The sequence below is a fragment of the Mytilus galloprovincialis genome, chromosome 8 (genome assembly GCF_965363235.1).
Source record: "Mytilus galloprovincialis chromosome 8, xbMytGall1.hap1.1, whole genome shotgun sequence".
In the NCBI taxonomy this organism is placed as follows: Eukaryota; Metazoa; Mollusca; class Bivalvia; order Mytilida; family Mytilidae; genus Mytilus; species Mytilus galloprovincialis.
Window position 1 is genome coordinate 61,896,848 of NC_134845.1, and position 14,478 is coordinate 61,911,325.

A 14,478-nucleotide genomic window follows, 5' to 3' on the forward strand; every position below is an offset into this window, starting at 1 on the left:
AATGACATCTACAATTACTATCTATAAGTTTTTTACGTACAAAACAATAACATTTATTCAATAATAAAACTCAGAACATAACTTTATGTTAGAGTGGATACTATTTCTTTATAACATAAGTACCGAGAAACTATATCGTTATGACAAGTTTGTGACTTACTTACATTATAATGACGAGTTATTGAAAAGGGAACTTTGAAACGTTTGCTCGCTGTTGCAATAACGACTAATTCTCCTCCTCGGCCTTGAAGTTTAACAAGGGTGTGTAATGTTGTGTGACATGAACTGATAAAATTAAAACGGGAAATGGGGAATTTGTCAAATAGACAACAACTCATCCAAAGAGCAGACAACAGCCGAAGACCACCAATTGGTCTGAAATGCCGCCCTAAAATTTCTCGACCGGAGACAAACATGTATTCTAGTTTTAATAAGTGATTATGGACGTCATTCTAAACTCCGAAATGTATTAAGAAACTAAAATTGAAAATCATGCAAGACTAACAAAGGCTAGAGACTCCTGACTTGGGACGGACGCAAAAAAATGCCACCGCGTTGGCCATGTTTTTTTAAAGATCACAACCCTCCCCTATACTTCTAATTAATGAGAAAAACAAACACACAACACAAAGCAAAGTAACACACAGATTAAATGAAGTCCGAGTCTGATGTCAGAAGAGGTAGCATAAGAACTATTCAAAACGGCAATGATTTAAAATTATCAAAGGACTACTAACGGTTACTATCATGCCAGCTCTACACATCAATTAAATTGATTTAAAGATTATGTCGTCATCATATGAATATCAAGCACAATAAAAAAAAATGAATTAATATTAGAGTCAAAATATGCATTTTTTTATGAACCAACTCTATCCCTTCATAAGTGTGTTTAATGGTTTTTATACATGCAATTTGATATCCGTTATCATTATTACAAGAAAGAGTTCACGAAAGATCTACTTATGAAAACATGTTTCAATTGTAGACTGCCAATAGTAAAAACAACAGGAAAAGTAGATGAAAACGCTTTATCAAAGTTTGACGAAGAATTAACGAAATACCATAATCTTACTGCAACTCAACTGACTGACATGGAACAAAGAGTTGCTAATATCTGGTGTGAAGTCCTTAACGTTCGGGGTATACATTTGGATGACAACTTCCATGAATTAGGAGGGTTAATATTTTTAAATTATACATTTGTGTATCAAATGCATGCATTACTCCATGACAATTTTGAAATTTAACTACAGTATGCAAAATGCTTCATTGTACTTTTGATATTTACTCTATCAAATTATGTAAAGTGACAATACAATGCGTTTTTTTTTATATAAAGCCTCAGTCACACCTTAACAGATAGCTCGAACGGATGCCTAACGGATGCCTAACGGATATTTTTTTTCAATTCGTTAATGTCCGTTAGACGTCCGTTCTTATCCGTTATATGTTCGTTTAGCGTACGTTTTATCCGTCGATGTTCATTCTATTCGGTTGAAAATTTTGAGCATGTCATTTGAACGTCCGGTATGCGTCCGTATTGTGCGGTACTCGTCTGTTTCGTTTCCGTTCTTTATCCTTTACTTGTCCGTTATGCATCCGTTGGAGGTCTGGTAGACAAATTCAACAACGGCCTTCTACCGGATGTTTAACGGATAAAACGGATGTTGAACGAATGTGAAATGAACTTCTACTGTTCGTGGTATCTGGTAAGGTGTGACCACAGCGTCAGGATCTTAATTTGCCACCGTTTAATTAATTATCACTTCCCAGCACATATATCTATAAATAAATGCCTCAAACAAAGATTGTAAAGTACTTCAATGTTGATTTATCGGAACATTACTTTGCTACACCACTTTGCGAATATCATACAAAAAACGATGTGATGCAACCGAATCGTCAAAATTGAGATGTTGAAATGTTCTGCTGGTATTGTAAGTGTTAATGAAAGTAATATACTTTTAAATGTTTACCCTGCTGATGTCCAATCACTACACCTGTGATATTTTTGCTGTTTGCCTTTACGTTTATGTTCCAAAGTACATGGACACGAGGATAACAGTGTTAGAATTGATTGCTTTATATAAAAAAAAAAAAGATGTGGTATGATTGCCAATGTTCTTAATAGATAACGTCATACTTGGCACTTTTATCCCAATATTTTGTATAATTCAATATATAGTTTTGATAATTGATTCGGGAATTTTATGACAAGTCAGAGCATTTCTGCAGTAGTAAACAAACAATAAATACTACCTAGTGACTAGAACATGTAGAACGAAATAAAAAAGGTACGAAACAAAACTTGAGAAAATAAGGAGCAAGACAGGGTTGGTGTCATATGATTTGCACTAGACGTGATGCTAAACAAATTTTCATCTACCACAATTTAATGTATTAATCCACAAAACAATAAAATCATAAGTCTCAACCTTTTAAAGATTATTTAAAGATCACATTAAATTAAATAAATCACTATATCAAAATTGTTATACATTTGAGTATTTAAAAGTATTATACATATTTACGAATGTGTATCATGTACATAAGTGCGCCATTTATTTTTCAACTACACGTAACTATATGAAAACTTCATACGATATGGTGGTATTATTGTTATTGATAGCAAATCCAAAGGTTTAACAATATAAAACAAGACTGGACCAGTTGTCTTACATTTTATTACTAGATAGTTTTCAATTAAGCAACATCTGCTAAATTTTCGTCTGCACTTAAAAGAAAATTAACACAACTTCATGATCGTCAGCCTCAATCATTTTCCGATCATGACAGAATATACTCATGCATTCCTTGTCTCTTATTTGTATGGACTTTTTTTTCAAAATTTAAGCAATCAGAAGTCTGTAAATAATCATTCTGAGAAACCATAAAGATGAGCCATGTTTTGTTTCCAGAAATTATTTGCTCGCTGCAGAGCTTATGAAAAAATTAGAAAAAGAATTTCAAGTTGATCTACGTGATTCTGACTTATACATATACACAAATATTAAACAACTGAGTCAGTATATAGAAGCAAAGAAAAACAACAAGACGGAAGAACTCATTAATTCAGAAGTGACAGTTAATCTCAAGGATGAAGTCAACAGACATAAGTTGAGGAATGTAAATAGGTAAGGATTGTTTAATGTTTAAAAAATTGTAATTCAGTAAGCAATTTTGTCATATTTTTTTCTATTGCTGTATGGAATAATTTTTTATAGAGTTTCTGCAATAGTATCTTCTTTGCATTTGTTTATTTTAGGGAGAACATGTATTTATAATAGTATTCAAAAGAAAAAAAGATATATAATCTGGTTCACAAAGTTCAATTTTGTGAAGTGATCTTGGCTTTTCTGATGATTTACATAATGAGATATCTTTTCGGTATTTTGTGTTTTCTTGTATACCTGATACTATCATTCCTATTTAAATCGTATATACATTCATCATTCAAATGCTTTAACCCTGTGTGAAGTTCTGTGGTTGGTAGTAGTGTCTTGTACAATTTATACATGTTAACTGTACTAAAAAAAATAATGATACCCCCCTATTTTTTTCATTTCTTTATTTAGAAATGAATTTCCTTATTCACACAAATATGAAAGAAAATATTCTACTGTTTCATTAGTATGGGCCGGCACTAAGCCGGTCCATTATATTACAATGTATATGGGTTTGAGATTGTTACATAAGTTTTTGTGGATCTATATCTTTATTTTTTGCGGTCTGTAAACAAATTGAAGATTTTTGGTAATTGAAATAAATACATTTTTTGATTAACTTTCATATCAGAAGATGATGCAAAATATTTATTACAATGATGTTCATTATTTTATTATGCATAGAATGCTTGACTCGTATTTGTGGATATCCCAAACCAGGTTATTTTTAGAAATGTAAACGAGGTACCAGGTTCTTACGACAATATTTACTGTATATTGTATTTTAATTATTACATATTATACAGTTTTGATCATTTCACAATAAAGTTATTATCTTTACTTTCAAAGTAAACGATCTCAGGAGTTTTCATAGGTAACATAATTCAGAAACTGAAAGTCATTTTCAAACCCCTCAAATAATTACTTGGGAATTGTTCTTACTTTGCAATTTTACTGCAACCAAACAGATTGAAATAAATACATTTTGTGAGGTATTTGTCATTGCACTATGATTAGAATAGTAAAATAGAATGACATACACATTGAGGAAAATTATATATACATGTAAATGTTACTGTTGTTTTAATATAATATATACCAGCAAACAAGTGTATACTCAGGGACTATTACTGTTATTATATTAGTATAATAGTCCCAGCCATACTGATTTGTATCACTGCCATATAATAGTTATTACGGTGCGGTTGAATTTCCGGTCGTTAATTTACCATGAGACATTCAACGATGATCAATATTTCTTGTAACTGGTAGTTATTTTTCTAGTTGACCCTTCGCATCGGTATGAGCAGAATTGGTGGTTAAATACTAAGCTACATTCTTATTTTTATGACTGTTTAATGATACTTTTGAATTTTACCAAAACCGAATAAAAATGAAAACATTATGTCTAGGATTTCTCAACCTTTAGTAAGAGGAATAGTTTGACATTTGTTTGCTTGAAGATTTAAATATGTGTTATCAAACGAGGTTTGGGAAGGGATATAGTTTTTCATTTGTCCGTCACAATGATAAAGTCCATCTATCTGCGGATGTATAAGTCATAGTTCTTTAGATTTGGTTCATAGATGCTTCTTGAATAACCAAGTAGTCCTGATAAAAATAAGGTAATCTTGACCCAATCTCCGGCGCAGAGATCACATATCCGTTCCGTTCAATACTTTGTAACACTACACTCATATTAAGTGCAGTATTGCAAAGCATGTATGGAACGGATGTGAACTCTGCGCCGGAGATTGATCTTGACCTTCAAAAGTCTGCGTTTAATTTCATATCTGTGATGAGGAAATACAAATATTCTGTCAGTAAATGCAAATTTGAAAGTCACGAGTTTCCAAATGAAATCTTGACAAATGAATCAGATGATATTCCATTTCATCAACTGCACTGAAAGATATTCGATTTGCATAATTATGTTATGTTTTATAGCTTAATCATTGCTTATTTCATTTTGGCAATTGAGAATCAAAGTCATCTCAATATAACAGATTGTATAATACTTGATTTTTTTTTACACGACCAAACTCCATATTTCCGGCCCAAAATTTATTTTTGTTATTATTAGTTTAGAAAAAAAAACTTGATACCCAATTTAGAAAAAAAATACTCAAGTCTGTTGCATCCATGATATAGGAACCGCTAGACAAAATATGCAAAGGACTTTGTTGCAATGAGCTTCCCACAGAACTGTTCTTGACGTTGAACAATTATTATGTAATTTGAATAATCTAATTAGAAATTGTCTGCCTTGAAACCGACTATGCTGGCTATGTACACGTTAAATAGCATGTTCATCTTTTGTCATCAAATTTCATGATATCAAGCAAAATTAGTAGATATAGGTAACTAGTCTTTATAATGGAACAAAGTTAATTAAGCTCATATTAAAAATTGTTTGCAAGTTCTTTTTAGTGAGGGGTTTCCTTCCCTAATCGTGTCAGAATATTCCAAAATATTGTTAGTCAGGTCATAGAAGAAGCGAAGAGAGGTCGTGGGAAAATTGAAATGGTTGCTGTACCATCGTATAGCGAGGGTGTAGCTAAAGCTCAGTTCTTGTTGCTGTTGATATATGCCATGCTGTTTTCGATAACTTTAAGTATTAATGACAATCGGAATTAGCTATGTCTCGGAAAAAACGTGGTAAGATCGTAGATTGATCGAGGCAAGATCGTGCTATAATCGCAGAAAGAGCGTGGTAAGATCGTGTTGCAATCGGATACATCGTGGTATGGTCGTAGTGAGATCGTGATGAGCCTATTGATATCGTAGTCCCACTAGGCCACGATGGAACTTTGATCAGAGAAAAAAATTTGACGCTCGTAGTGCGATCGTGTAGATCGCAGTAAGGTCGTATCACGGTCATGTTGAGGTCGTCAAGATCGTATTGAGCAAGACAAACTTTGAACATGTTCAAAGCAATCGTGGTGTTGTCGTTTCGAAATTAGGTCGTAGTAGAGGCGTAGTGAGAGCGCACTTCGATCGTGGCGAAATTAGGTCGCAGTAGAAGCCTAGTGAGAGCGCACTAAGGCCGTGGTAGGATCGCAAATGTCGCTGTATCATCGTTTGCGAGAGCGTAGCGAAAGCATGATTCTTATCGGAGATACTGTGCTACGATCTCACAGCCACCTATTACGACCTTACTACGACCCTCACGTTCTCACGGTCTCGCGTTTACCATGGTACGATTCTAGCACGCCTATGCTGTCTTCATCAAAATCTTCTTACGACCTGACTACGTTCATACTACGGCCATCATTCTCATTGTCATTTTCACATAGAAAATTAAATTATTTTTTAAGGTTTTATTTATCTGTATATGATCAGGACCTATTGTCCATTTTATGTAGCAGCTCAACCATGCTTGGCAAATCTGTGTCATCTCTGCTATTGTTCTTGTTCTAGTAGATTTGAGTGGTATGGCTGTATTGCTTTCGGGAAATCTACGTACTTATCAGAATTAGAAGGAATGGGACTTATTGATATGGGACAAAATGTTGACGTTAATGCTGAGAACGTAGTAAATCGCAGAATGAACGTAGTATAACTATTGTTAGAACGTGCTATAATCGCTGTAGAAGCATGGTAAGGTCGTGGTGTAATCGGAAAACTCGTGGTATAGTCGTGGTCAGAACGTGATGAGCGTAGTAAGATGATGATAAGCGTAGAAAAGGCGTGGTGTTAACGTGGTATAATTGTAGCGGGATCGTTGTAGAAGCGTAATGAGGACGTAGTATCATCGTGAAAACAACGAAAATTAACATTTGCATGCTGCTCATGCCGCGACCTCACCACATCCTGAATTAATTTTAGATAATGGTGAGCGTGGTGCGATCGTGGTCTAGTGGGACTAGACTTAAAATCGTGCTAATCGTGGTGAGGTCACAAAATAAGCGTGTTTAATCTTATCATGCTCTTTGTAGAAGCATATTGAGGACGTATAACGTAGTAGCATCGTGAACATAAAAGTCATACCGTAAAGTCACCACAATATAAACTTGTTTTTATTGACAACAAAGTTCTAACCGCGACCCAAACGCTTGCACTACGACTATACGTCTATACCATGCCGTTCAAGAAATAAGTTCGCTTCTAGCACGCTTATGCCGTTCTCATAATGCTTTGTGTGTCAGTCATGCTCATTTCCGACGTCACAAAATCATATTAAAACTCTAATAGCCCACACATGAATGACACAACTGTGTCATCACCACTATTGTTAACTTGAAACATCGTCATTTGACATTGATATACAAGCAATAAGTTGTGATTAAGGCTGGATTGGTATATCATAACCCCTATCACCACGCCCAAGAGTTCTGACAGATATTTATACCGAGAAATCTACGTATTTCTGAAAAATAGAAAGAACGGAGCAGTATTTATATGGAACACTTTGTTAACGTTACTGGTGACAGCCAAGTAAGATCGGGGTACGTCCATGATATGATCGAAAAATGATCGTGGTCAGAACGTGTTATAATAACAATAAAATTTTGGCAAGATCGTGATGAAATTGTATAAATTATGATATGGTCGTTATGAGATCTCGATGAGCATAGTAAGATCGTGATAATCGTAATTGAAGTGGGATCGTTGTAAAAGCGTTATGAGGACATAGTAATATCCTGAAATCAATGACAATTAACATTTTCAAGCCGCCCATACCGTGACCTCATCACGATTGGAAATTATTTTAGATCGCGCTGTGCGTGATGCGATCTTGGTCTAGTGTGTCGGAGGACTTGTTTGTGTTTAATGATTAATTTTGTTAGGATGTTTCATGCTGTTACTAGGATTATTTTAAACATTATAGACGCAATCAAGTAAAATTGACAATTTTAAATAATTTTCAATGAATACTTGACAGGTGGTATCACTTCAAGGAAAATGATTTATGTTAATAATTTTAATTTTGTTAAATATTCTGCTGAATACAATTTTTTACAAGTTAGGACCCTATTTTATCTCCAGCAATGCAGGTTTTAAATTTCTTCGTTATGTATTACGTAAAAGTTACATTATTTTAACATGAGTATGTATGGTTTTAAACATGTAATTTAATTATTGATTTTTGTAGCTTCGATCAAAAGATACAAGCTTTTTGGTATCAAAAAAGTAGCATAGATAATAACAAAAACTACACACATGGAAAAGTTTTACTGACAGGTGCAACTGGATTTCTTGGATCTTTCATACTGAGAGAACTGTTACTACAAACAGAGGTAATACTTAAGCTTAATCATTGAAACAAAATTATTTAAAGTGCAAACTCAAAAGTAAAAATCAATATTAAAACATAAAGATGTGGCATGATTGCTACTGCGACACATTTGCAAAGTTCACATACTATAGGTGAAAACAAGTCATACTAAAAGAATTGTATTTCATTTTGTAATGCTTCCCCATTAGTTTTCCCTATGTTGTACAATTTAAGACGCAGGCAACATTTCATCAATAAACGGAGTAATAATGAACTGTAGCATAATTGCAATCCAACGATCTTGAATACGATTCATCAATATTAATGTTATCAGTAATTTAACAGGTCTGAAACACTACCTTATATTGAAATACATTACTAAGAATATGTATGTCTTAACACATGTAAATGTTTATTTACGTGTAAAAAAAAAAAATTACCTGGATTTTTTACCGATCTACTACAAGACTTGGATTTTGATATATTACAGTATTTAGGACTTTCAAACTGTTCCCTTTGTTCTGAAGATAGCGAAGCAAGCAACCGTAGTTTCATTTGTTTTCGTCTTTGCAATTTTTTTTTCTAATGGAGATATTTGAATTTTATTTTTATTTTTAACGGACTCAGACATTTCCCAACCTTAATACAATCATTAATGATTTTATCCATGCTATGTGCGACAAGGAGGGAACTTTGACATGTTTTGTGAAAATAGCAGCGTTGGATCTAAACCTGTTATTATTCTTTTATTCATTAGATAAATGTAATCTCCTTTTGTATATGAAGCTAGGCAGTTGTTTTTTTGTTGTTGTTGTTATTTTATATTGTTTAACACGATGTACGTTTATATATAAACATGGCAGTGTACCAATACCTATTAACCGCTGACCAACGTAAACAACATAAACGCGATATTGCTCTGTTACACGCCGGATCGCTACAGCTATCTACCGAAACCAGAAGGTATGTCAGGCCACTAGTTTCTGTTCATAACAAACTTTGTGTAATTGTAAGAACAAGTGTGTTGGATCGAAAAGTACTTGATTTTGTCAACGAGGATTCGAAATTAGTTGAAACAGTTACTATGAATAGCAGTTTCAAGCAAAAGTATGTGTAATTCTTTTGTGAAACGAAAGTTATTTTACGTTTGAATACTAATTTTTATAGTTTAAATATTCCTGTAAATCTACTACTTTGAGTAATGTGATATTTAAATGAATTTTAAAAATGAGAGTCATTTTTGATCGATCATTTTGATTGATTAATTGAATTTGTATTAATTTAAATGATAAATCTATTTATAATTTTCCAAAGCGATAGTTTAAAAAAAAATGTTATGAACATATAAACTTAAAATGGTTTGTAAATATGTGTCTCATAATCCAACTGCATTGCTTTTCATTGAATTTTCTAATGTAAATTTATATTATGTATTGTGTAATGTACAATCAGTATATGAACCAATATTAAAAGAAATGTATTATTATCTATTTTATTATTTATTATATAATATTGTTTGAATGTACACCAATATCTTATTACGTCAACAAAAATTGGCACCGTGCAATACAATCAGTGACAACAACTTAAATATGCCCATGCAAAATGACAATATTTCAGATAGTTTTAGCTTAGTAATACTTGTAAATGTCTTTTGTTTACTTATTAGTAGATATTATTTTTATTTGATGAGTATCTATGACCATAGTTCATATTTCATTTGTGCAGTCAAGGAATCTAAATTGAGAAAAGAAAAAAACAAACAAATAGGGAAATGTAAAAATTGTATTTGGATAATAAATCTCTTTTCTTTGTAGAAAGTAATAAAACTGATATTTTCGATTTTTTTTTAATAAAAAATGAAAGTTTCAATTGATACGCATGTGCTTTGTAACCAAAGCAGGGATGTGATTTTCAACACATTTTTGTATTATATGATAGTTTTGGGAGTTTTCTATACAAGTCATATTTAATACCTGTAAAGATCGTAGTATTTACTTGTAAATAATGTTAAAGTATTATTATCTGATTTCTTCATTTTCTTTTTAAGATTTGGATAGATTTTTTCTTCAATCATTATAAAAACTATATAATAATAAGCTTGTAAGAATAACTACGTATAGCAAATAGAACAAACATTAAATATAAACCTTGCGAGGGTTGCAGGTATTCTTGTGTCTTAAAAATGCATGTGTTTATACATTTATCTTCGAGTTCAATAATCACGCACACTACAACTTGTAAGCATAATACGCTATTGCATATTAAATGTATGGACTAAGTATGATCATAATGATTTCATTTTTATAATATCAATTTAATTATATTTGATATCATATGTAATAATGTAACAAGAACAAATATATATCGTGACATACTCCTATACATATATTTACATTCAAATATATAAATACACATTATATAAGTTATTACATTTAATTATGCACAACCAAATGTCTGTATATGAATAAACTTTGATATGCATTATATCATGTTTTATTTCAAATATGTTGGCTTCATGATAACAACCTTAAAATCAAATGTTTCATGGTCATGATGGCACGATGCAACATGTACATAGTTTACAGTTTACAAGGTTCATTTTAAGGAATAGATCGTTTGTAGTCAAACTATAATAAATAATTTTGACTAAGAATTGTTTGAAACATTGGGAACTGTATGTTTGTCAAATTTCCGACAACCTTATTTATTATTTATTATACTTTTTCGATCTTTTTTCTGCTGCGTCATCTATATGTATGGTACCTTGGTAAACAAAAAAAGACTTGTTCTTAAACTTAAACTGAATAACATGTTGATATTAAAGCTATCCAGTTGTTATTTCTCTCTTCAAATGTGAATGATCTGATATGTAGCTATTCCCAATGACTACTTCAAATATATAATCTATAAGGATTTAAAAAAAATCAAAATGAAAATCTTTTGAGTGTTTAAACTAGTATCGTCTTTTCCGCGTAAAACGTTTAAGAACCGGGTATATTTCTCCAAATTGGTAAATAAAATTCTTATCATATTAAATTATTACAAATTGTCCCTCTAGATAATATTTTAGCCATTAATAACTATCAGAAAAACTTGTGTTCAATGTAATTATCCAATACCACCAGATTACCATCTTCATATCCGTCGTGTACGTTTCATAATAATGATATTCTATTTTTCTTAATTGTCGGGACACTAAATATATAGTTTGAAGCACAATATCATGGGTAGTTGTATGAAATATACAAAGTCATATATATAAACACGAAGAACAACTCTTTTTTAATTGTATTTTGAATTATTATAAATTAAAGCATGAACTTTTTCTAAATGGACACCACTTAAAATATTTACCCAGATATGTTGTCCTCTGTTTCTTCTGGAAATGTATCTTGTATTTTGTAGTGATGTTATGCCTTTGTATCATTACAATTCAGGCCAATGATTTCCTCTTTAATACTGATCTTGTTTTGTACAATGTTCAGACGTATTTGTATATAGACACCAGGTTTAGAACATGACGCCAAATCTAGCAAATTTTATGATTGTGATATAATGCCAATATAATGTAGTCATCATTAATGATAAACCCAAAGGAGATTATAATGGCCATTTTGTTTGGAGTTTTTATATTGTTTCAGTGTATTATAATATGTTTGGTAAGGGAAGTACAAGACACGACACCATACGAAAGACTTGAAAAGTCATTACGTCGGTTTGGAATATTGCCACCATATCAAGGCAATACTTCACAAAAACAAACTTTGGTGCAGTCCAAGTTTGCAGAAAGAGTGGATATTATACAAGGTAGGATATCATTGTTTAAATGAAAAATCTACAGAATAATTTTATACAATCTCATATATTTTAAAATAAGAACAAACTTATGAAAATCGTCGAACTAAGTTAAATTTCTTATTAAAAGCATTTAAATGTGTTTACTACTATATGTATGATTATATAGATATTAGAATATGTGGTATGAGTGTTAATGAGACTCTTAATCTAAGTCACAATTTGTAAAAGTAAAATCACTATAGGTCAAGGTACTGTTTTTAGCACGGAGCATTTGTTCAAACAGAACAACAAGCTTTAAGGAGCCCCAAAATGTATACTTATGTTCCAATCATGACGTATATGGAGAATGATTACTACGTACAAGAAAGCTGTTGCATCAGTGCTTTTAAATGGTAAAGTTTGAATGAATTGTATTAGCCGTTATCAAATGATTGTGTCACCGATGACCAGATATATGTTTCACTTGTGATAACCACATTCTAGATCTTTGTTCTTCAGTTTTAACGCTACTATGTTCAAATGTTTCTGTATTACGACGGTGTAAGACGAGGAGCAGTACACTCAAACAGGCTTACACCTCCAGTGTTTTTTGACGAATGATATTTTATATGAATGTTTTGTTGTTGTTGTTTTTCTTTTCGCCGTGTTAAGTGTTGTCTGCATTAATTCTATGTATGAATAACATTTGTGTATGTATGTCCGCTCTTGTTTGTGGATAAAAAGGATGCACGGTTGGACTGGACTTATCTAGAATAAAAAAGTGCGAGTCCTACTATTGAACATTTAAGATACGAGCAACAACGTTTTGACAACTCTACTTAAATTATAAAATTCTATTATTGGTTATTTGAAAAACAAGGTCATAATAGATAGAAAGTATTTTATTGAAAATGTAGTATCTTTGCCACATTAGAAATTAACGTAAACATTAACTTAGAATATTTATTAAAGGAGATGTATCATTGATGAAATTTGGTATGACGGATGAATCATATCATACTCAATCAAGTGATATAGATTTCATCATACATGCTGCGGCTTATATAAACAGAGACCAACCTTATCCGGTAAAGTATATATTTTATCTTAATGACACGAATAGTTTATATATGTCATGTATGTACGTAGCATATTTGTATTAAAATTCAGATACAAAGGGTTTAATATCTATAGATAGGTCATATGATGGTAGCAAATTAAGACGTTTAGACCAATATTAAGTTGTTAAAATACATGAAATTAGAATTTCAAAACAAATTTACACATAATAAAAATTGAAAATGTACGTTGGCGTTAAGTCTTTATGGCATTGTATAAAGTGTTGAACATATTTGCTGTATTTGAAAGAATTTATTATGATATTTAAGAATTAAACTTACACTGCAAGTAAACTAATAAGCTTTCAATAATAAAATTTTCAGTAACATATACGTATTTGCCAATCCAACATTGCATAATAGTATTTTCCATTTTCATACTAGTTTGACGTTGTAGGAAAGTGATTGTATTCCGTTTTTCTAATGCTACACGCAAGGTCTGTAGACCAAAATGTTGTACCAAATTTAAATAAACAGACGTAGGTGGCTTGCTTGGTGATTTAATTGATACAAATTCATTTGTTTCAGGCTTTTGTATTTCCCAATGTGACTGGAACAGAAAATGTTGTGATGTTCTCATGTACTGGTAAAATAAAGCCAATACATTATATCAGGTACATGTAATATATATTGTTATCTACATATGTTTTTTTATTGAGCAACATCTTGAAACAAATGCTGTCATTTGTAATGGAAACTGGGATAAATAGAAGAATTATTATATATGTGAATGTTATACGTCAAGTAAACATTAGAAACACCTTAAAGTTTAAGTGAGAAGTTACAATATTTAATAGAAAAATCTAAGTTAGGAAAGGGAGTTTATCAAAACTATATGAGAAATATGGAATGAACTATAAAATTGAAAGAAAAAAAAACATGTACTTACGAAGAATATTTCTTTACTGTTTTCAGGTATAGAACAATTGAGTTTTGATTTTATTTAGCGTTTTTTAAATAAATTTAAATATTGTTAAAGGAAATGAAAATGACGTTGCATGATAAAGAACAATTTGTAGCAATGAAGTATAAATAAAAAGGCATGTATGCATATTTCAGATAGTACTTGTAGTACCCAAGCAGTGAGAAAAGGTTTAAAAAAAAAATCAGACGTCCAAAAACAGTGGCTTCCAATAAAAAGTCCATACTAACTTATTACATTGTTTAAACACAATGACAAAAGAATAATCACATT

General features: G+C 31.5%; 1 pseudogene; it reads left to right on the top strand.

Annotated features, from left to right (window-relative positions):
* The window catches only part of LOC143043740 (uncharacterized), a 43,721-nt pseudogene that overhangs the window by 20,380 nt on the left and 8,863 nt on the right, over positions 1–14,478 (top strand).